We start from the raw sequence: 24,780 nt of genomic DNA, 5'->3' as shown, positions 1-24,780 counted from the left end.
TCACAGCAGACATAAAGCAGCTAAACACACACGCCTCCTCTGTTGTGATCATTTGCATACAGCTGACTCATTCATTCCCAGAAACCTTGAAGCCACGTCTTAATAATTTGCACTTCTTGACCCAAAATTCTCTTTGTGCGTCTCCTCACACACGCCTCTGCTCTTTCTGCTATTTTTGGCCATAATTAATTCACGAAGGATGCTGCGTTTGAGGTCTCTTAGCGATGGTCAACGGTCATGTGAGCCGGCAGTGCAGCCAGGAAGTGTCGAGTGCAAAGACGCCGGACAGCTGGCCACTCTGCAGGGAGAGTGTGTGTGTGTGTGTGTGTGTGTGTGTGTGTGTGTGTTCTTGTGTGTGTATTTAGAGCACCAATGCATGTGTTCAGTGGCTCCTCGTGTCTGGATTTCTGCTGCAGTTTCACATTTGCACATTTCTGCTTTTGTGTGCCTCTGAGAGAAGTCGGCCACTGGGGAGGTAAATAAGCTCAGCCGACACGTGGTTACATAAGAGCAGGTGATGCTGGGAGTGAAGGAGGGAGGAAGAAGGAGAGACTGTGAGGAAAACACTCTCTGGAACATAAATTTAAATGTCAGTTAGGGCTGCACAGGTATGGAAACATCATCCTGCTGCAGACTTTGTGAATGGAAATGAGACGCCTCCTCAGCAGGGCCTCCAGCTGAATGACTTTAGGGTCATTCCAGAATTGGAGGACATTTTGGCTTCAACATTTTTGAAAAATTCTTTTCCCATTTTCTACTACATATTCATCAATAATAGGTAATAAACTATTAAAGACTTGATTGGTTCAGCTTCCACATCAATGGTAGCATTTTTATTCCATGTTTTCTGTGTTGTTTGCCAACCCTACTCTAATCACAGTAACAGGGTTGCTAATCCATGCTAATGTTAGCTTTTTCTTTCTTGACAATGTTATGAAAATATGAAAAATAGAAGAGAGGACATAGCTTTGCTCTACCCATTCTACAGGAAAACTGTTTGATGATGTTAATTCCAGCGTTTCATGTGATTCACTGTTTTCTTCTTCCAGCTAAAAAGGTCACGCTAACAAGGTTGTTGTGGGACACGTTCCATGCATAATAATAATTATTTAAAATATTATGTTGATTAAAAAAATGTTCCCACAATTACAAGACACATCAATGAAAAAAATAATACCAAAAAAGGAGATTTAAGTTTCATTTTAACTGTTTTATTTGAGATTCAATTTGGTCATCAGGGGGGTGGAACAAGAGAACAATGAAATTTTATGGGAAACTCCAGACTTATTTGGTATTTTAAAAATATTTTCAAACATTCTTTTCTCCTCCTTGAAATTTAAAACTTTGATGCATAAAAAGCAAGATTTGGAAAGAACTGGCTATTACTTAATCTGATTGGTTTAGAAATTGAACCAACAATATGATGAAAACTTTTCATTTCTGGTAAATTAGAGACATTTAATATCATCAGTCTGATTTTAAAGGTTTCTTCAGAACACTTTGTGCTTCTGATAGTGATTTTAATCAGTCAGAGAGGCTAAAAACAGATTACAGATCATGAACTGCACACAAGATTTCAGGATTATTGTATTTATCAACAATAAAACTTCTGGAAATTTCTTAAAATAACACCTGTACAGATGTGAAGACCTGACATCTTCATCCAGTCCTGCTTGTTGTTCATGATGACTGCAGATTGCATGACATGAAATGATGTGTAAAAACCAAAAAATTGCTTTGTGATCCCAGAGAAAGTGAAGCCTGTTATTCATCACTGTTTCAGCGTACCAGCCTGCCAAAAATATTTACACATGAAAAATGTTTAAAACCAAATGCAAACTAAGGAAAGAAATAGAAATCTTATTCTCTCTTTACACAGGTATACATTGGGTTTGGTGTTGTTTTCTGTAATATACATTTTTGTCCTTTTCACATTTCAAATTGTCAGGAAATTTGAATTGAATGTGATATTTAATCGACACCGACCTCCAAAACCTGCTCAGCATCTCTGCGGCCGACTCAGGATGAAGTCCAGCAGCAGCATCAGCTCCGTAACACGCTCAGGTGATCATCTGTTCGACCTGCTGCCCCCTGGGAGGATTTAATCAGATCAGATAAACAGACCAAGAAACTGATTTTTAGCTACAGCTGTTCATCACACCTCTGAACAACCGTCTCCTCCACTCAGAACTGCTGCACAAACAGGAAACCAGACTCTGCAAGGACACAGTTATTTTTACCAAACACACTCTCCCTTAATCACACATACAGGCATCTCATTATCAGGAAAACGCACTCTGACATTTTTAAAACAGTCATTTTTATTCTTATACTTAGTGCAAATTGCTACATTTATATAGCAACAGATGCTGCAACACTGTCTTCCTGTTTTTATTGTCTGTTTTATTCCCTTTATCTGTACTGTAAAAAAAAAAAAAAAGGACGTGTTTTAAACAGTTTTTAAAAGTTGTTGAACAATTATTTTGCAGATTACAGATTTGTTAAATTACAGATAAACCAGTAAAATTAAAAAGAAATAGAATATTGATTTACATACTAAAAAAACATTTTCAAAAACTGTAAAAAGTTATTCTTAATGTATTTTTCAGTAGTTTCTGCAACAGGCAACCATTAAATTAAGTTCTAATTTTTTTTTGTATATGTAAATCAGTATAGACAACTTTTTAAAAAACTTTTTTCACAGATACTTTAAAAATATATATATATAACGGTTGAAAAAACAATTTTCAACTAATATTTTACAGTTATGAGTGCTGTTTTCTCTCATATGATGGGAAATAAAGTGGTACCAGAACAGAAAAATATTGACTAGTGTGGCTAACATAGCTGTGTATTTATGTCTTAAGTCACATAACTTTTGTTGAGAAAGTGATATTTTAAAAAAAAAAAAAAAACCTTTACTTTATTGCCAATACTAGCACACTAGCAACTAGCTAACTATTTTTTAATGTATTTTTCTGGCACCTTACTGCGATGTTTTCAGGGGTTTTTTTGCAGATTTTTTCTTACATTGTCTACATTGTACTATTGTAATATTTGCTGCACAAGAAAAAATGTTGCTAAAATGTCAAATTAAACACAAATCTTTCAATAAAATAAATATTCATGTCATGCTGAGGATGATTCCTCAAATTTTTTTCAGTTCTAGCTCAACAATACTGACAAAAAAAAAAGAGAAACAATCCAGCAGAAATTAGACCCAAAATTGGATCATCACGTTTTCCTTTTCCTCTGTTATTTTAATGTAAATCTCCTAGCTAACCCTTCATATTTAGCTCCAAAGCAAGGCTCTAAAAATAGAAAAATCACTAGTTTTGTGTTTGTTGTAGCCAAGACAATAGGAATTAAAGCTGCAAGCAGCGTTGATTGGGTCCTCTCACCCTTGCTGGTCAGCGAATCCAAGCATGTCCACCAGGTGGCGCTGCGACAGTTTTTCAGCCTATGACCTTTTTGATGGCGACCTATCAAAGCTGTCCACCAAGTGGCGCTATCACTGTGACTGTATAACAGCCTAGGTATGGTATCAGGGCTGGACTCTGATCACACATGTAAAGTTTGAGGCAGATTGGATCATCTACAGGTGAGTTAGACAGCACTTCCTGTTTCATGGCGAAGTGTCGAAATTCTGCCATACGCCATTTCCACGCCCTCAGACTTTTACAGAGCATTTTGCTAACTGTTAATCACCAATGCCTGGTGGCCAAATTTGAGCTCTCTAAGGGTTACCCTGTTTGAGTTAACTTTTGAAAATGTGCAGAACTTGGTCCAAAATCATCCAAAATATGTCCCATAATTCAAAACCTCCTGTTGTGTTTTAGGTATGTTTGTCAATTACATTTTTGTGCGTCTTGACGAGTTAGTTATGGCTACCAAATTTCATAGCTGTAGGTGACACATCCTGGTCGTAGAGCTTGTTTGAAATGATGAATCCAGATGGCACTACAGGGCCATTTTTGCTCACACCTAATAAGTTCCATAAAATATAGGGTTTTTTTTGCCAGTCCTTGTGTGTGCAAATTGTCACAGGCTTTCAAGTATTTTTAGGCCTTCAAAACTGTGATTCAAAAAAAAGGGAGAAAAAAACCCCAGGGGTTCCAACGGTCCTACAAACATTTAGTGCTTGGACCCTAATTAACAGATTTCCAGGACAGTGGGTCTATAAACGTATTTTAATCCCAAATGCTATAGATTTTGTATTTATTCCTAACAAACCGTGCTGTCATGACTCTTTTTTGTGATAATTTATCTCACTGGGCTGCAAACAAACCCAAACGAGCTCTTGTGCATTTGAATATCAGAGGGAAAACCCCTCATTCAGATCTGGTATGTTTTTCAGTTCTCTAAAATTAGAAGCAGGAGGCTCTGAAATGCTAATTTATTGTGTGTCTCAAACCACTGCAAACTTCATGTTGAGCCGAGCATCGTCGCGGTTACATAACTCAGACTGTCAGTCAGCCTATCAGTCATTAAACCAACAAATCAAATAATAAAAGAGGAGAGAATTAGGAGACGGGAGCGCTGAGCGGAGGAATATCCTGCTTGGAAATGTGTCTGTAAACGCAGCATAATGCTATCATCAAAGTGTTGGAGTTTCATTGAGAATAAAGCCCGTTTTAGAAATGTAAATTTTCATTGTTGTTATTTCTGATTTGAGGACGTTTCAGCGAGCGTCATCTCACCTCGCTTTGATGCAGTTCACACCTCCCAGCCACCGAGTACAACCATGTCAGGAGGTGTGAAGTGTCTGAGCTGGCGGTTGACGGTAAATCTATCCTTTCAGAGGTGACACATTTAATTTAGAAAACTCCATTCTGGGGCAATAGCTGCTTTGTCGGTTCTCTGTTTCTTTACATGACTGTAAAGAAAAAGCTGAATGTCCAAACCTTTACATGCCAAATTCAGTCCAATTTGATCTCAAGTGACCAGTAAAATTGCAGCATAATAACCTAGAAATAACCATAATTCCAATTTTTTTCTTTGTTTTGGAGCAAAAAAAATACATTCTCAAAACCTTCACATTTAAGGGATTATCTTTTTACAAAACATTTTGAACAACCTGAAATTTCTTCAGAAAAATAAATTAGATTTCAGCAACATTTTGCCTCAGTTTATCATTTACACATTACAACTTATAAACACTGTTTCTAAAAAGGTTCAAAACATTTAGTCACAGGTATCTGGAACTGAATGACGTAGTATTTTATTTTATGATGAAAACGACAAAAGTCAGACAAAAAAAAAAACCAAGACAAAATATTACCAAAAAAATCAGACCCAAAATGATTAAAACAAGACACAAAGCGACAAAAAAGGAGACAAACGACTCGAAACAAAACAAAAAAAGAGACAAAAAAATTGAAAAAAGGTGCAAAGGGGCAAGCAATGGACAAGCAACAAAAACAAGACCAAAAAAAAAACAAAATAACACAAGTGATACACAGAACAACGAATAAAGCAAACAAAATGAAAATAAGACAAAAAACACAAGCAAGAAAAAAGTAAACGACAAAAACCAGAAACAAAATGACAAAAAATTAAACGACATGAAACGACAAAAAGAGACAAAAAATTTGACAAAAAAGTTACAAAGCAGCAAAAAAATAGACAAATGACAAAAACAAGACAAAAAATAACACAAATGGCACAAACATGATCAAAAATAGCAAAAGTGAGAAACAAAACAACAAAAAAGTAGACAAGTAACACAAGTGAGACTAAAAACACAAAATGACAAACGACACATAACAAATAAAGAAAAACACAAAATGACAAAAATGAGAAAAAAAACACAGGAAGGTAACACAAAACAACAAAAATGACAAATGATAAAAAACATGAGAGAAACAAGATGTCAGACCAAAAAACAACAAAAACAAGACAAACTATTACAAAAATGAGACACAAGGGCACCCATACAGCTCAATGGGGCTGGTTCCTGACGCAGCGGCCCGGGTTTGATTCCTGCTCATGGCCCTTTGCTGCATGTCTTCCCCCACTCATCTCCCTCCTTTCCTGTCTGTCTACACTGTCCCTATCAAACAAAGCCGTAAAAGACCAAAAAAATAACTAAAGAGACACAAAATGACAAAAGAACAATGAGTAATCTAGTATTTTACTTTATAATCAAAACAACTTGTCATGGTCTAGAAATCATTTTCAATTTATAGTTTTACAAATTTACAATCTGCACTTAATGTCTTCTCTGTAACTTTTACACTTTACAAAGTCGTCTTAATGGCCGGGTTGGACCCTCTGGAGGGCCGGTTTTGGCCTGTGGGCCGCATGTTGGACACCCCTGATTTAGAGCCCAAAAGGGAAATAAAAACTTTCCTGTTTCCTTTTAAAATCCATAAAACAAAGTTCTTCAGTTTTAATCCCTGCTCTAAGGTTTACAGACCCTCAAACTGCACATGAAAACACATCATCTTCATTTAATCTTCCACAGCATCTGACAACTCTTTGAACTTAGGTATGTCTTCATTAGAGAAGGAGGCCTTTATAACTAATTAATGTGGTCAAAGAGACCCAAAGTTGCATCAGAAACTACTTTTAAACAAACACCTTGATGAGATTTTCTCCTTTTTGTTTCTTACTGCAGTGGTGCCCTTAAGAAAAAACTAATCTTCATCCATTAGCATCAGCTGTATGCATTTCAACAGATGTTTTCTCTATTTTGTTTTCAATTTTTTTTTCTGCTTCCTAGGTTTCCCAGAATGCCGTCTGACAGCCCATAAAGGATTATGAAGTTGCTGCAGTCGGCTGTGTGTTGGGAGTGTAGGAGGAGAAAGTAATAGCAGCAGACATGTTCAGACAGAGAAAGTGACAGTTTTTCCACTTGAGGAAATATGAGAGTCTAGAAGAGACTCGGTGTGTTGCCCACACAATTTCAGATTATTAAATATTGATGCTAAATCTCACCTCGGCTGTCTCTGTTGCACAAACAAAATCGGAGGCAAGCCAGGGCCAGGAAGGATTTCAGTTTGGGAACCTTGGACTCGCATTTTTGCTATTTTTTTTTTTTTGCAGATGTTGTGGTTCAGTTTGCAGACAAATGTGCGAGGTCTGTGGACATCCAAAATGAGTTTCTTAGAGGTTGGGTGAGGAGCTCAGACTCTAGAGGAAGTACAGTCACTGCCCTTTTGCGTTAAAAGAAACCGCTTGAGGTGGTTCTGGCATCTGATTAGGTTTCCTCCTGGGCGTATTTCCTTTGGAGGTTTTCTGGACAACTAGTTGGAGACTTCAGGGTAGAACCAGAACTCTCTGGAGGGAGTACATATCTCATCTGACCTGGGAGCAGCATCGGTTCCCCAGGAGGAACTGGAAAATGTTGCTGAGGAGAAAGATTTCTGGAGTTCCTTGCTATAACCCTATAAACCCTATAAACAAAACTATGAAAATACAAATGGTGCACAATATTGGCTCTTTAACTAAAACACAGATTTGAACCAATTTTAGAACATCAATAAAGGCAAGAGCTGACAAACAACATCTTGGATCATTTAGAATTCAGACCACCTTTTAATGAAAGGGAGAAAAATGTGACGTTCTAACCTGCATTTGTCATGAAAATTGATTTTTTTCTTCTTGTATTTGTCTTTGTCAAGGACATGACGATAATAAAAAGTGACAGATGGCTTGTTAGCATACTGCTGCTTCCTACTGTGCCCCAGTGGAACAATGACAGGGAAGAATTTGCCCCACGGGGGGCATCTTTCATCTCTTTCTTGACACCAAGTGGAGTAATGTGCTATGTTGTTGGCAAGAAAGAAGAAACGTGACAGTCAGGCAACAGCCCATGATCCAACTGTGTCTCTTTAAAAGTTTATATGTTAGAAAATGTACGAGGGTTTTCTCTGTGGCATAGAGTGCATTACACACCAGGGGCTGAGCTTTCTTTCCACTAAAACATCCACATTAAGGCTACGACCTTTCCCTTATATTAAAGTTGTAGTTCATATGATTTCTGTCCAAGTCCCTACTCCACACTCACAGTAACAGCAAGTGCAGTTTAATATCATGGGACCCTGAAGTTTGGAGGCAGTAAACCATAATTGAGCAGCTACTTTGCTAGAAACAACAGAGGTGCAATCAAATAAACAATAACTGCTGCTGCAATCTGATTTCACGTTGAGCACAGCACAAGCAGTTTTCCATGCAGTAGCTGAGCACAGTGAATCCCTGGTGCACCGAAAAGCAATTGGAATCCATCACAGAAATGGCAAACTCTGCCACCAACGATGAAAACTGCTATTTATATGAAGATTTAATTGCTGTATATAAATATACTGAATGCATGCTGCAGGAAAAGAAAATGCTGACCGTCAGTGGTATGCTGAGGTTTGATTTCTTGAAGATTGCTTTGAAAAAACACAAACATTCCCATAAAAAGTACAGATCATGCTTTAGTTGGAGCTGATGTTATATGTGGAAAATAAATTAACAACTCATTGTACATTTTCTGCACATCATGCTCATAGAAAAAAAATAATCCTTACTGTGGTTTCATTTAAAATATAACTGCCATGCAGAATTAATAATCCTTTATTCAGCAATGTGAATGTGTATTTCTTTCAATGTCCACTAGATCAGGGGTGTCAAACATGCGGCCCCCGGGCCAAAACCGGCCTGCCGTAGAGTCCAATCCGGTCCACAGGATGACTTTATAAAGTGTAAAAATTACAGAGAAGACATCAACTGCAAACTGTAAATTCGTAAAACAATAAATTTAAAATAATTTCGAGACCATGACAATTTATTCTGATCATAAAATAAAATAAGAGATTGCTCACTGTTCTTTTGTCATTTTGTGTCCCATTTTTGTAATATTTTGTCTTGTTTTTGTTTTTTTGTCTTTGTTTGACTTTTGTGAAGTTGTATGTCCCATGTTTTGTCGTTTTGTGTTCCTTTTTTGTCTCCCTTCTGTTTTTGTCCGTTTTTCTTTTTGTCAGCGATTGTCTCGTTTGTGTCATTTTTTGTCTCGTTTTTGTCATTTTTTGTCTCGTTTTTGTCATTTTTTTGTTGCTTTGTAACTTTGTTGCCTAATAGTTTTGTCTTGTGTCGTTTGTCTCATTTTTGTCATTTTGCATCACATTTTTCTAACATTTTGCCTTGTTTTTGTTGTTTTATGTTGTTTTTTGTCTGACTTGTCGCTTTGATCATAATGTAAAATACTATATCACTCAGTTCCACCTGTGACTAAATGTTTTGTGTCTTTGTAGAAACTCTGATCTGTAAGTTGTAATGTGTAAATGATAAACCAAGGCATTATGTTGCTGAAATGGAATTTATTCTTCTTAAGAAATTTCAGATTGTTCATAATGTTTTGTAGAAAGATAATTCCTTAAATGTGAACATTTTCAGAATGTACTTTTTTGCACTAAAACAAAGGAACAACTTGGAGTTGTTGTTATTTATAGGTTAATATGCTGTGATTTTACTGGTCCAGTCCACTGGAGATCAAACTGGGCATAATGTGGCCCCTGAACTAAAATTAGTTTCATACCTCTGCACTAGATTATAAACACGAACTGTGAAGTTAAAGGCAAAACCTCTTCATTCCTCAACACAAATGACAGTTTAAGTTGAACTGAAGCTGATTTAACTGTTGCTAAAATGTAGCTTCATTGTGATTTTAAGCAAGCATTTACTGTGTCTCCAAAAAGGAAAAAAAATTAACAAAAATAACAAAGGGGATTAGCTTTTTTTTTTTTTTTTTTTTTAAAAAAAAAAAACCAAAAAAAAAACAAAAACATAACAGCCAGTACTAACAGTGCAGTGCTGCATTGTGCTGCCTTCAGAACAGACAATTCCTCATGTGTTTCTCCCAGTGTACTCAAATATGAATCATACTGTGGACCTGTTTTCTCAGTTCAAACTGGCCAATCAGGTCAGAGCTCTAGAGAAGAATTGACAAGGTTAAAAGCGACTACTCTTGATTTCCTTAATATTTTTCCTACAACAAAACCTCAATTTATAGATACATAATCAGTAATCGACACTGAACATCCACAATGAGATAAACATCTGTTTTCTTCTGTATTTACTTTAATTAAATTTCATCACACATCTATTGTCCAATCAGATTTGAGACCCCGCCAACTCATCAACCATTAAAAGAGCTGCTTTTGAGGCAAATTGGTTTCCACAAAAAGGATGGCTTTTAAACTTAATCTCATTTTAATATGTTTGTTTTAATCCAACATATTAACTTTATGGAGAAATACAAGTATGCAGGCACCGGAATTCTAAAAGCTGAATAAAGAAAATAGAAAAACACTAATGAGTCACAAAGTCCAATTTTTAACTATTTCAGTCATAATGCTGTGAAGCACGGTGGTGGCAGCATCATTATGTGAAGCATGGTGGTGGTGGCATCATGATGTGAAGCATGGTGGTGGTGGCATCATGATGTGAAGCATGGTGGTGGTGGCATCATGATGTGAATCACGGTGGTGGCAGCATGGTGGTGGCAGCATCATGATGTGAAGCATGGTGGTGGTGGCAGCATCATGATGTTGAGCATGGTGGTGGCAGCATCATGATGTAAAGCATGGCGGTGGCAGCATCATGATGTTGAACATGGTGGTGGCAGCATCATGATGTGAAGCATGGCGGTGGCAGCATCATGATGTTGAGCATGGTGGTGGCAGCATCATGATGTAAAGCATGGCGGTGGCAGCATCATGATGTTGAGCATGGTGGTGGCAGCATCATGATGTAAAGCATGGCGGTGGCAGCATCATGATGTGAAGCATGGCGGTGGCAGCATCATGATGTGAATCACGGTGGTGGTGGCAGCATCATGATGTTGAACATGGTGGTGGCAGCATCATGATGTTGAACATGGTGGTGGCAGCATCATGATGTTGAACATGGTGGTGGCAGCATCATGATGTTGAACATGGTGGTGGCAGCTTCATGATGTTGAACATGGTGGTGGCAGCATCATGATGTTGAGCATGGTGGTGGCAGCATCATGATGTTGAACATGGTGGTGGCAGCATCATGATCAATCAATCAATCAATCAATCAATCAATCAATCAATCAATCAATCAATCAAAAATTTATTTGTAGAGCACTTTCCAACAACATAGAAGAAGACCAAAGTGCATGATGTTGAACATGGCGGTGGCAGCATCATGATGTTGAGCATGGTGGTGGCAGCATCATGATGTAAAGCATTGTGGTGGCAGCATTTCAATGTTGGTGTAAGGTTTTTAATTTTTTTTGACAATGAAATCACTGTGGCATGAGAAATAATAAATTTTAAAAAGGAATAATGATTTCATTTCCATATGTTGTGCATGTAGCAGTAAATAATGCTAAAGGCTTCTCGAGGAGTCTTTTATGAATCACTCTCAGAAGGAGATGCACAGATGCAAAGATTTAAACTGTTTGTACATGTCTTGTTCTGCTTGATTTATTCTGAAGAACTACAAACTCAAGCTGTGACATTTACCATGGATGAGACGCACATAAGCACGTCTCATAATACATTCTTTTACAGAAACACTGAAAGCCCCCAGATCACACAGAGCAGGGCAAAAGAGTGAAGAGTGCTTGCTTGAAGGAAGGATATACATACACTGTTACTATATAAATGGCTCTCGATATATAACTGAGTGGAAAGGTGAAGGAAGAAGCGAGAAAGAAAGTGAGATGGGCAGAGACAGAAAAAGAAATGTGGCTATTCCTCTGTTGTCTGTCCAAAAGAAGCTTCTTTGTTGAGCTTTTATACTCTGGAAATAGGAACCTCTTCATGGGCAAGACAGTGAGATATATATATCTATATATCACACACTGACTGGATATAATGGACAGCTGGCTGTGAGGTTCAGCTGAATGTCATACTAAAATTTGACTGCTCAAAGACACAGATACTTCAGAATATAGTTCACTGCACTGGCTCCTTTTTAACTCCTAAAATCTGAATTATGAACTCACACAACCACTGAATCTTTTGTGAAAATGAAACTAGATGTATATACATTCCATTACAGTGCCTCTAAAAAGTAGTAATAGTAAATTATCAAGAAATGGGAAATAATTAAGTAGATTGTGGAACCTGAACACAGTGTGTTGCCATGAAGTGTTTAGAGCCTATCATTCTCTTTGATACAGAAGGTCAGCTGGGTTGGGAATATGGCCAGAGGAAATAGAACAGAGCCTTTTTAAAAATGCTTTTAATGTTGTTTTCTTCTCCAGAAAACAAACACAAGATGACCAACCTCAGTCCTTGGGGTTTTCACATTGCATCTCAGTTTTTGATAAAGGTGCATATCATCTGCAGGGTTACTGTGGCAACTGCATAGCCAGCATTTCTCCTGTGTAGAGGACTTTTTGGTGATTTTAGTCAGTGTCAAAGTAAAATCACCTGTAGCAGAGTGATAACAACAGGCATATATGGTTATCAAATGGTCAGAAATAACAGGAAAATGCATAAATTCAAACATTTATTGTGCATGGACTGATCATGCTTACTGTGGTGTATAGTCATTCCCAAAAAAATTATTCTTAGCCTGAAAAAACCCCAGCCTTCCTCACTGCCTTTACCTTGTGCCGACTGTGTAAAAAATTTAAATTTTGTTTTTCTGAAGCCGACAATCAATCATCTCCACTTCATGCAGCAATCAAAGGGGTGTACAAAGCTTTGAGAAATGTTTGTTCTTGCCTCTCGTCTTTTCTTTCCAGAGTGCATTCAGAGCACAGAAAAGGCGCCGAGTTCTTGGAGAGACATCAGACAGGCACTGTTTAAAGCCAGGGGGAGGTTATGAAAACAGGCTTTTGGCACCACTTTTGTACGTGACCACTGGGAACAAGCAGGGGTTAAATTGGGATTTGTAGCATCGGGGGGGCTCGCCGGTTTCAGAGATGAGCAACAGACAAAATGCTTCCACATACAAAAGCCTGTGTTTCATTCGAAAACTGTTCATAGACACTAAAGAGGAGGCTTAGTGTTCATAACCTGGAACAACCCTCTGCTCTGAATGTGGCAATAAAAACCCCTGGAAGTGCACTTTCCTGTGCATCAAATGTACGAATGGAAGCTTTAAGCCTCATTCACATATAAAATGATTCCCTCATCGCTTTGTGGCTGGTATTTGGTCACAAGTGAATGTTGTATATGACTCAATAACCCTTTAGTATATTTCCCAAGTCAATGTTTCTGACAAACTGACTAGTTACTCCACGAAGGAACGCAGCAGAGTTATTTGACAATCGATGTCTGTCTGTCTGTCTGTTAGCAACATTACTCAAAAGTGGAATAACGGATTTGGATGAAATTTTCAGGGAAGGTCAGAAATGACACAAACACAAATTGATTAGATTTTGGCAGTGATGCAGCTTATAGTCTGGATCCATGGATTTGTTCAAGATTTCTGTATCATTGCGAGACAGCGGCATGGCGTCGTAACCATGACAACAAGTGAACACTACGTCAGCTGCCTGCTGATGATCACATGATTGCGATCCTACTACAAATCTATTGTTGCGGACTTATCGGGACTTTAAACAAATGATTAAATTGTGGGGGTGTTTCCAAGTGCCATCAATTCTCGCCGCCCGCTACCCGATTCATATTTGCACATAACGTACACATGCATAACACGCCTGTGCTCAGCGCAAGGTCATTTTTTTTGGGTACATCTATATTAAATGGCCACATTCTACGTTGTTGTGATTTCTGATCATCAATAACTAATAAACAAATGCTGCATTTCTGACAATGACATATGGCGGAATGAATAGCCTTGGCAGAGTAGTGTGCTCTCTGTCAAATGTCTAAAATGCATCATTTGTGTTACACAGTAATAAATTACTGACTGATAACGCTGCATTTATTAGGAAAATTAATAAAATCTGCGACAACTGTGTGACACCAAATATTCATGCCGATACCAGTACAACATATCTAATATCTGTCAATACTGAGTCCGAATCCGATACCATTTTTGTAGATAATACACACTTCAAGTATTGTGGCTGTGGTACCTCTTACTATTCATTACTGTAACTACCATGAAAAGGCAGGTAGTTCCACATTGACAATCAGAGAATGTTGCTGGGGTGTCGCTATGAAAGGGGCACCATGACAAAGACTTCTGTGACACTTAATAATCACCGGCCATCACACGTTATAAAAAGAATTGAGTAATTATGAGAGTGACCTTACATCCCAGTGGTTCATGAGATAACTGCTTTTGTATGTTGTATCGCGTTTCTGTCATCAACATAGAAATACAGTGTATACTCGAAGGTCCTGGGGTCTTTCTGTGTGGAGTTTGCATGTTCATGTTTGACAGCGAACATAAATGAAGGATTACGTGGGTTAAGGCTGATGCTGGTCAGTTTAAAAATGCTTTGATCAATCTCAGGATCTGGGTGGGGACATCACCTGCTCATTAGAGCTCTTAAACTTTAAGCTTCGTTCTTTTCAGCAAGTTCACTCAGGTTTGACACTGTCCCGTAATGAAAGGTGCATGGATATCACTTTAATTTTTGGTCAAATTAAATCAGAATCAGCTTTAGTGGCCAAGTATGTACACAACATACAAGGTATTTACAGAAATTTACAGCTAGAAAGGAATATATAAACACAGTAGTGCAAAAATCATAATTGCTATAAACAGTAGTGCAAATGATAACTGCATGATGCAGCACAAGAGAAATTATCATTGATTGTATATTATTATAATATAGCAGTGTAAGATGGACTTGACAGCTAATTAGAAGGAAACACAACAACATATTTATGTATTTTCACCAACTAATTGCATGTAGGCTCCAGATTCAATGCGACACATACAGTGTGTCTGCTGTAACTACACAGTTTCACTCATCGGCATCACTAACATACGGCTTTACAGGTTTGCAGACATAGCATCAGCTGATAATTGATTGATAATCGATCAGAGAGAACTGGATCAGGAAAAGATCTGGTGAAAGGAAGATGATTCTTTTAATTAATTTAAATCCCAAACTCTGAACAGAACCTCGTCTGGAGCAGGTTATTATCAGTTAATAAGGTGATCTAGCGGGTTGAAGAGCTGCCAGCTCTGACTTTAGGCTCAACATACCTGCTAACATATTAATGTCTCTTCATAGTGCAGCCTTCAGGTGGTCCATGAAACACAGAGGGGAAACAGTACAAGGAACGGGGAGTTTATGAAGCAGATTCTTGTCTTTACAGTGAATTATTCAGCATTTGTCTGATCTCTCATATACATTTGGCATTAAGCTGCAGGACAACATCAACAAAGACCCTGCATGATATTTTACCTCCCACAGAGTTCCAAACTGCACATCTGGATGTGTGAGGACAGAAGTGCCTCCCAGAACAGTGGAAAATCTGATCGATGGCTAGAATAACACACAGTATTTTAAGCACCAGCAGCTGCACTGAAAGTACAGTTTAGCTTCGCGTGTGGCCGTCACAGAAAGTTGCACTGATGTTGTGTTTTTATTGATCAGAGTACACTTGTGATTGATGGCCGCCGTGACGCAGTTCGCTGTTTGACCCATTTATTTCGCTGCCCAGGGCAGCATCTAGATGAGCGGCCCGCTATCGATTCAGCCTTCCCACATTCACGCTCATAAATACCATAAAGAGCGAATTCTGCTTTCTTCAAAACACAGCGGACAGCGGGGGTGAAGCTGAAGAACTTCACACCTACTGTACTGTACTTTTTACACAAAAGAAGAAGAAGGAGTGGACTCTGCATGCGGTTTTGTACACATGGTTTTCTTTGGCGAAGTTTGGCTTTTTGTGAGCTATACAAAGTGAGAAGATTGGTTTTTCCCGGAGTCAAGAAGACGAGGAGGAGTGTGAGAGAGAGCTGGATGGGAAGAAGCGAAAAATAAAGAGTGGGAGGAAGAGAAAAGTAGGACTGAGGAGGAGGAGAAGAAAGAGGAGAGAAAACGGCGTTGGGCGGAGGGAAACCAGCAGAAAGATGAAGAGGGGAGATGCAGCAGTCAGAGGATGGGCTGTCAAACTCGCTCAACACTGAATCATTGGCTTTTAGTGTTATTACTATGACGTGAGCCAACTAGCCATGTTAATATGATGAGTCAAAGACATGTTGATTATGATGAGTCAGTGTGTGAGGAGGCGGCAACAGCGGCAGAAAAAATAGCGGTGACTTCATCTGGATGGCCATCACACTGATTATGTCCTTAAGCCGTCGGCGGAGCGGAGGAAGGGCGCTTTAATCTTTCAGACGCTGCCGGTTGGAGGCTGAGACCGACGCCGTCTGTTCTCCATCCCACCGCTCAATCACACGGACCCACGTTTTCACGCCCGACAGAGCCAGGGAGGCAGGAAGTAGTTTACAGCAGAGTTAGAATGTCAAAAAAACATTAATAAAATCATCCAATAAAAACCTGTTAAACACTAGAATTATTTACAAACTTTGTGACTGTAAAATTAAAATTATATCAAATCAAATAAATCAATAAAATGTTATTGCAGATATTTAATTTAAAATTCAGCCATTAGGGATTCAGCTGCAACCAACAGCCATGTGATAAAACTTCAGGGAGTTTGAACTTGGCTGAACTGCAGAATATGTTTGATTCCATTTTTTTTTCCTTCGAAGATTTATGTCTTTCTGACTTCTCTCTCCTTCTACGTGGTTGTTCTGTTTCCATTGAGGTGCAGGATTTTACATTGCAGTGGAAAACATGTCCACAGTGAGTTAAAATATTCTGTTTTTCTGAGGTTGCAGAGCCTGATATTCACTGAAGGCTGCCTGGCGCTGCTGTGGTTAAACTGGATGCAGGGTCGTTGTGCTTCGTCTCTGTTGCATCAGATCTGGTTGAACTGCTGCTGAGAATTTTTAGAACAGCCTCATGTCGGTGACTCACGGTTACAAGGATTTTAGTCACTCTCTAATTCACAGGGACTAAAACATGTCAGTTTTGGCAGGTTTTTTCTGAATTTTGGTAAGAGAGAATTTTTGTGTTTCAGAATTCTCTCCAATGTGTCTGATCTGTTGGGTCTCGGTGGCTGAGGTTGGATTTGGGGTTTGTTTTTTCAGATGCAGATTTAAAAAAACAACAGCCTTGTGCTTAAGGGTTTAAAAAATGGACCAAAACACAGAAAATAGCTCAAGAACAGTGAAAAATTAGACTTGTCTCGTGGATGTGTAAAGTCAAGTCTGGTGTTTACTGGATTCTTCTTTTGTCCCCAAACAAGCAAGAAGAACAGAAACGAGAAGAAAATCAATTAATGCAGTTTAAAAGGCTGCTGCTAGAAGCCCATTTCTTGACACTGTGAACACATTTGAGGCCACTTTAATATATTTAATATCCACTTTCACCTCCTCGACTCCACCGCTCAGCCCAACGCTCGGCATGTAGCCATTACTGGAGTCCCCCCATGATGAAAGCTTTTATAGCATCTATGGCTTTATAGCTCACACATTCACTCAATCATTACACACACGCACGCACGCACGCACGCACGCACGCACGCACGCACGCACGCACGCACGCACGCACGCACACACACACACACACACACACACACACACACACACACACACACACACACACACACCCCTCCACTGAGACATACTCTAACCTCACCTGCTAAAAGTGAACATTTTTAGCAGTATTTAACTGCAATTGTATGAAAATTGTACTGCTATTATACAGAATATAGATAATAACTAATAAAATCTCAGAAATAAAGTATTAATGTACATAACCCTAAAAAATCCAGGTCAAAACCTTAAACAATGTTTGTTTTTTACTTTATTTAAATTATCGTCATGATTGATTGACTTTCATGTCTCTTCACACAAGTGTGTCCAACCCTCATGAGTTTACAAAACGCCTTTATACTAGCACTGCAGCAATACGTATATTATATTTAACATATATACAAGTATTATGTGTAACATTTGTATATATTGGAGATTGAAAATGTTATAACTGTTTTTTATACAGATTTTCCTTGTATTTATTTGATTACAGATGATAATCTAGTAAAATCTATTATATAAACTGTATTATTTTATATATTAATCCTAAAAATAAAACAAAATAAGTTAGAACTATAAATAATACTAAAAAATCTGTAGTTTTGCCAATAACAATTTGTTCTATTAGAACATTATCTAGTGAATTATTTTTCTTTTGTTTTTAAATCAGCAAAAATGAAAAATTTTAAATAGATATTTGCTGTTATTCGAAAAAGTTTTTTTAAAACTGTTTTTTAGACAGATTTTCCTTGTTTTGTTAAATTACAGACGATAATCTAGTAAAATCACAGAAAATATATTATTTTACATGTTAATCCTCAAAAAAACTAACAAAAATACAACAAAAACAAGCCAGAACTATAAATAATGTCCACATCGAAAATCTAGATATTTGCTGTTATTTGACAGAAAATGATGTATGTTAAAGATTGAATAATTATTACTAATCTTCTGTTATTTTACCGATGTTTTGTTAAATATCCAACAAAAACATGTAATTTAAAAAAAATACCTATTTGCTGATATTTTTACAGTATTTTTTATTTTTATATATTTACTTTTTTGCAGTTTTAGAACATTACAATTTTTAATAGCTTTTTTCAGACAACATTTCTGCCAGGTTTTTACTATTTTACTGTGCAGGTTCCTTACAGGTTTTGGTCCTCACAACATGAGTAACTCCTGGAACACTCACACACAGGATGGATTATTATGGGAGTCAGGAAACACAGCCTATTGCATAAAAGATTGTGAATAATGTAAGGTTATGAATTTTCATACTCTTCCACTTTCCATACAGGAATACAATCTGCAGCACACACAACAGCATAATGCATTTATTTATATGGCACCTTTAGAGCATATTCAAAGAGGTTTGAGGCCAAAAAATAAGCAACACAAAAAGATGGAAGAGATAAAGTGAAAATAAAACACATTAAAGCACAGACTAGTTTACAGTGTAGAGAATAAGTGAAAGTGGCATATTAATTTTTAAAAAATGTGGACAAGCAACAGTTTTACTCACCGACTTGCACCGCCTGACTTCTGTTTCTCAAACTAAAACCCTACTTGAGTGATTTTTAAGTCATGTGTGCTGTTGAGGTTCAAGATGCTCTGCACAGGGATAGTGAAGCTTTTACATGGATGGACACAGTGCTTTGAAGTTAAAGGAGACTATGTTGTAAAATAATGCAAGACCAATGTTTCTCCTGTGACATTTTTTGGTGAAAATTTTTTAAAGTTCCAGTGGAGTTCTTTCCAGCAGTGAGCAGTGTAATAGCTAAAAAACATTTCACCATCTTTGGTTTAAACTCTGGGCACCACTGGCTGATCGGTTTCTGCTTGTACTCTGCAAACATGCAACGTGAGACCAAAACTTCTTGTTGCGCTTAAACACAGCACAGCAACGTCATATGCATTAATTAGGTCCTGGCAGCAACTCTACTGAATCAGGATTCTGCTCAAACAACATTAGAAGGATGCAGACTTGTGATTTCACAGAACCAACATCGGGTCAAAATCACTCAACCGATCAAGAATGACCCAACTTTAATGTACAGGCTCATCACTGGGGACAAGAAAGGCATAAACAGCTACAACCAAGAGACCAAACAAAGCACCACCACTTCCACTTAGGTAACAGGAGTTTAAATTAACATGAGCGAAGTGCCGAATTTAAATCAGGCACAACTTTTGGGATCATTCCTTAATTTGGGCTTCAACATTTTTGAAAAATAAACCTTCTCTTTTACATATTTCTGCTCCATCTTCATCAATAATAGGTAATAAACTATCAAAGGCTTGATTGGTTCAGCTTCCACATCAATGGTAGCATTTTTATTCCATGTTTTCTGTGTTGTTTGCTAACCCTACTCTAATCACAGTAACAGGGTTGCTAATCCATGCTAATGTGATCTTTTTCTCAGCAGTAGAAGCTAGATATTTAGCTGCTGTTACTGCTGACCAAGAGGACAAACTGACTGATGGAAAACAGTCCAAATAATTAGTCTGATCCTGACAATATGAGGTAGAGTGAGACATTCAATCAATGCTGACAGTGTTATGAAGATATGAAAAACAGAAGAGAGGACATGGCTTTACCCATTTTTTTGGAAAACTGTTTGACGATGTTAATTCCATTGCTTCATGTGATTCACTGTTTTCCTCTTCTACCAGCTAAAAAGGTTATGCTAACAGGGTTGTTGTGGGACACACGTTCCATGCATAATAATTAGTATTTAGACTATTATGTTGATCAAAAAAATGTTCCCACAATTACAAGAGACATAAATGAAAAAATAATACCAAAAAGAAGGAGATTTAAATGTCAGTTTAACAGTTTTATTTGAGATTCAATCTGGTCATCAGGAGGGTGGAACAAAAGAAAATGATTACGGACTCTCGTTTGGGTTAGAGCTACTTGTAATTTGTAAAAGAAGTGTTACAATCTAGATAAAGCTGCTACTCCTTTTGTAATTTGGTTTTGGATGGCACAGATAAGTTGATTTTGGAGCTTTTATTTTGTTAAAACAGAATAAGTAAAGGTGATTATGGTAGAACTCTTTTGGTTATAGTGTTTTCTTTAATTTGGGTTGCCTCTTTCTCCCTCAGGTCCCTCTTTTTCTTGTTGAATTTGTTGTGTAAATTGTGCTAATTACCTACATTTAAAGAAAAAAAACTATCTAGATTTCACTAGCAGTCAGTGCAAGGACTGGACTAGGATGCCCTGTCTTTTGGGGGGAATTTGATGCATTTTTATGCATTGAAAGTTCCTTTTTAAACTGACATATAAGCTTTTAAAGTGGATAAAGACACATTTTACAGACACTTTAACCGCCGTCCTCCCATTTTATTTGCACTTGTCATGTCAGGAAACACTTTAACAGCAAATAAATATTTATACAACACACTGAAAGCCTACGTTTGTTTATGACAGCCACAAAATAAAACCATGTCACGAGTCATCCGAGGCTTCCTGTTGCATTGTTTTGGTAAATTATGCCTGAAATTCATTTACGATGTCAGTTGACATCTCGTCTGTAGTTTGGCTTCATTTTCAAAATCTATCCAATCCCCCTTCTGATGTTTTCTGTGAGCTTATCATTCATGTAATCTTCTGTCTCATTCAGATTTCATCAGTCTTTGTGGGTCTTTCTCTCATTTACTAATTTGCTCTATTGTCCTCGCTGTCTTATTTCTGTTTTTCATTCACCATCCTCAAACACTGCCATTGTTTGCTGCCGTTCATTTCATTTTTCTTCGTTTTTTTTTTTTTTTTAATTCACAAACAGCTCCTCTCGCTATCTCGGCACACGGCTTTCTTTCGCATCTTTTTCATTCATAATATCTGATTCCTGGTTGCCAGTATTATCCCGCTCCGTCTCGTCCTTTCATTCACAGATTCTACCTCCTTCTTGCCTTGGTTTCTTTTTTCTCTGCCATTCACAAGCTTCAGTTCTTGCTTCTCTTGCTGAAATCCACCTCTCTGTTTCTGTTGTTTCATTCTCTACTGGTGTAGTTTCATATTCTGAAGCCCTTGTAAAAATTGTTTTCCTTTGCTTTCTCATCTGTGACTCATTTCCACACTTCCTCGTCACATGCGTCGGTCGTTGTAGCTGTTGGCGTTGTACCGAGCAGAGAGGACTCGAGTAAGAGAATGATATGGTGGATTCAGTCAGACTAATCCCATTAACTGCTGGGATAAGAAAAGAAAACAGTGGGGGGACTTCAGGACAGTCTTCATTCTGATAAACTGTACTGGACCACACACAGTGTAGGCGGGAGGGGAAGCTTGTTCCGAAAATAACTCACGAGGCCGAAATATGCAAAATCGAGGAAAAATATTTTTAAAAATCATCCCAAATCCACTAAAAGCAACGTCTGGCCTTTGGCTCTCGACAGGTTTTAAGCAACGAGGGTGAGCAGAAACCTAAAAGGAGAATTAAGAGTTTGACATGCAGATGATCCCCCAAATAAAGAGGTCTTTGGGCACGGCCGGGGAGAACACTACACTCGAAAACTGCTTAGGAGGCAGCAGGGATCTTCAAAGTACTTAGTAACCCCAAGATTTCCAATTAAAAGGCGAAATCCTTTCATGTTTCCTTTTTCCTCTCACCCTCTTCGTGCAGCAGAATGATGTGAAGTTGAAAGAGACGCTCTAACAGTGGTGAGTCGAGACCAATAATGAATGACGAGTCAATAAGCGTCAAGTGCAGCAGATTTAAATGTGTTGAAAGTGCAGATTGCGTTGTGTTTGCTGAGAGAAGCTGTGGAAGTTTTGACAGTAAAATAAACTTTGTGAAAGCCTACAGGTGCTCTGTTCTCAGTCTGTACTGTCAGAGCTGTGGCTTAGTCTGCATCTGTGGGGAAAACAAATACTGGAAATAAACTTTGAAACTAAGAAAGGCAAAACTTTCTGTCTAATGTGAAGGAGCTTTCAAATTAAAAATCTGGCATATGCAACAAGAAAAGCACTCAGAAGCACAGTACCCCGCCAAGGCTGCTCAGTCGTATGATTTCCGACGGATGAAATCTTTAAAAATTTCGGGGTCCACAGTGGTCAATTTGTAGTAGGATCGCAATCATGTGATCATCAGCAGGCAGCTGATGTAGTGTTCACTTGTTGTCATAGTTACAGTGATGTCATGTCACTATCTCGCAATAATACAGAAATCTTTAACAAATCCGTGGATCCAGACTATAAGCTGCATCACTGCCAAAATCTAATCACTTGGTCCTTGTGTCATTTCTGACCTTCCCTGAAAATTTCATCCAAATCTGTTATTCCACTTTGAAGCAATGTTGCAAACAGACAAACAGACAGACAGACAAACCAACGGCGATTATCACATAATTCCGCTGCGTTCCTTGGTGGAGTAAAAATAAAAATGCTGGCATAATGTGACCCCTGGTGCTGTTTTACGTCTTCACCTGTCTTTTTCTAGACACGACTTAGCAGCTGCAGTGACCAATTATGAAAACTATTATATCCAGTATGATTGTGATGCATAAATCAAAGCTCCTTCAGCCACTTTGATTAACAGAAGCAAATACTAATATTGCAACAGGAATTGAGTCACATGCACGACCTTCACATTTTGACTTTTTACATATCTAAGATTAAGATCTCAATAAAGTCAATCAGAAAAGGTTTGAACCAAACTGAGTACTGTGAAGTTTTAGCTGATCAAATACAGATGAACTAGCCAGAAATGTCCTATCTCCACTCATTTCATCGAGAATTTTTTGAGAGTCGACTTACCCAGACTTTATGTGGATATTTTTGGGGGTCTTTTTCACAAGTGATGGGCAAAGAGGATAGTGAGATCAACTGTAGGTTGGGTGCAATTTCTATTGTAACCCTCTCTTTCGGTTCTAACACCTTAAGATGTGATTCAGGTCCGGGAAGGAATTTTGTCAAGAATACAGTCACCCCAAAAACACACAATGACTACAGATTGTAAATTTTTAGGAAAAAAATATACTGAACCCACGTACAAAATTGAGCTCATGAATGTTGAAAAGACCAAAACATTGTATCCAGTGACAGTTCACGATAATCACAATTAAGTTCACTAACAGTTACAAGGATAAAAATGTCTTTGTTCACCCACAACTGGCCGGCCAGGAAAATCAAACCCGAACCCCTGCGTAACAAAACAAAACAACAAAAAAACATTGAGTGCACTCAGTGAAAAAAATCCTACCTCCCCCTTATAATGAATGTCCAATGAGACGGTACGAGGTGACGGCCGATCCCAGCGTGATGGAGATGTGGACGTGGATGGACATCAACACACAGTGGCAGATGGATGGAGATCAAAGTCCCGCTGAAGAGAGCCCTCAAAAAAAACACAGCCTACACAGATGTGCAGGGCAATTACTCATACAATCCATAGTAAGTGTCCAATACATTTACTCCAATAAAGTTGCCATTCTTGGCTCATAACAGGCTGTACACATAACACGACAACATATCATAGATGGACAATATAACCTTCTGAATTTAAATGCATTCTTCCCTCAGCCTACAGCCGATAATGCAACACATTTTACAGTTCAACACAATACTAAGACTCAGTAACTCAGTCTAGCCGCATGAAATGTACTCTAGCATTTGAACATATGCAGCATCTAACTAGCCAGCATCGAGTGGAGATCCTTCATTTTACACAGCAAATTACTCAAGTAGCAACAACATACAACTCAGTAAACACATGAAACAGTTAACAAATATCAATGGAAAACCATTTAATTCCTATCAAAGTTATCCCGGCTGTTTTTTTAGACAAACTACGGGGTTCGTGTTTCCAGTTTTTAGCTTCACTTTGCTAGCGTTAGCATGCTACGGTAAAACCTTGAAGAACACCCATAACTCACCGGAATATCGATTTCTACGTGGTTCAAAGACGTCTGATGATTCTCGTCTACTTCCGTAACTTCTGCAGTTAACTTTAGTGTCTAAATACCTCTTTTATGGTCTGTTTTCTGAGTAAATCCAGCTCTAGCTCCAGCTTAGCATCCACACAGGACTGGGTGCGGCAAGAGAAAGAAAAGATGGCGTATTTCGGTAAGATGACCACCCCGAACACTTTTTCGCGCACTAAGGAAACTTATCAAATTCAATCTAAAGGACGATAGCGGCCTTCTACTACCACCTTGTGGCCAGTTTAAGGTACTGATTCTCCTGAGAGAAAAGGCAAATTAAGGAACTAACTCAAAATACTGGCTAAAAACACATTATTAATAACCTGAGGTTATCTACCCGGGTTACTC

The 24,780-nt window shown here is 38.1% G+C and overlaps 1 long non-coding RNA gene across 1 annotated transcript; it reads right to left on the bottom strand.

The window, feature by feature from the left end:
• Positions 1–1,233: 1,233 nt before the first annotated feature.
• On the bottom strand, positions 1,234–24,520 carry LOC111583969 (uncharacterized). The gene is made up of 4 exons (XR_002747508.3): positions 24,385–24,520; positions 23,712–23,863; positions 1,987–2,091; positions 1,234–1,792 (listed from the first exon to the last, which is right to left on the bottom strand). It is a non-coding gene; the product is annotated as an uncharacterized LOC111583969 (long non-coding RNA).
• Between the last annotated feature and the right edge of the window lie 260 nt (positions 24,521–24,780).

The sequence above is a fragment of the Amphiprion ocellaris genome, chromosome 16 (assembly GCF_022539595.1).
Source record: "Amphiprion ocellaris isolate individual 3 ecotype Okinawa chromosome 16, ASM2253959v1, whole genome shotgun sequence".
Lineage (NCBI taxonomy): Eukaryota > Metazoa > Chordata > Actinopteri > Pomacentridae > Amphiprion > Amphiprion ocellaris.
Note: the sequence above shows the minus strand (reverse complement) of the source record. Positions and strands in the feature narration are given on the sequence as shown.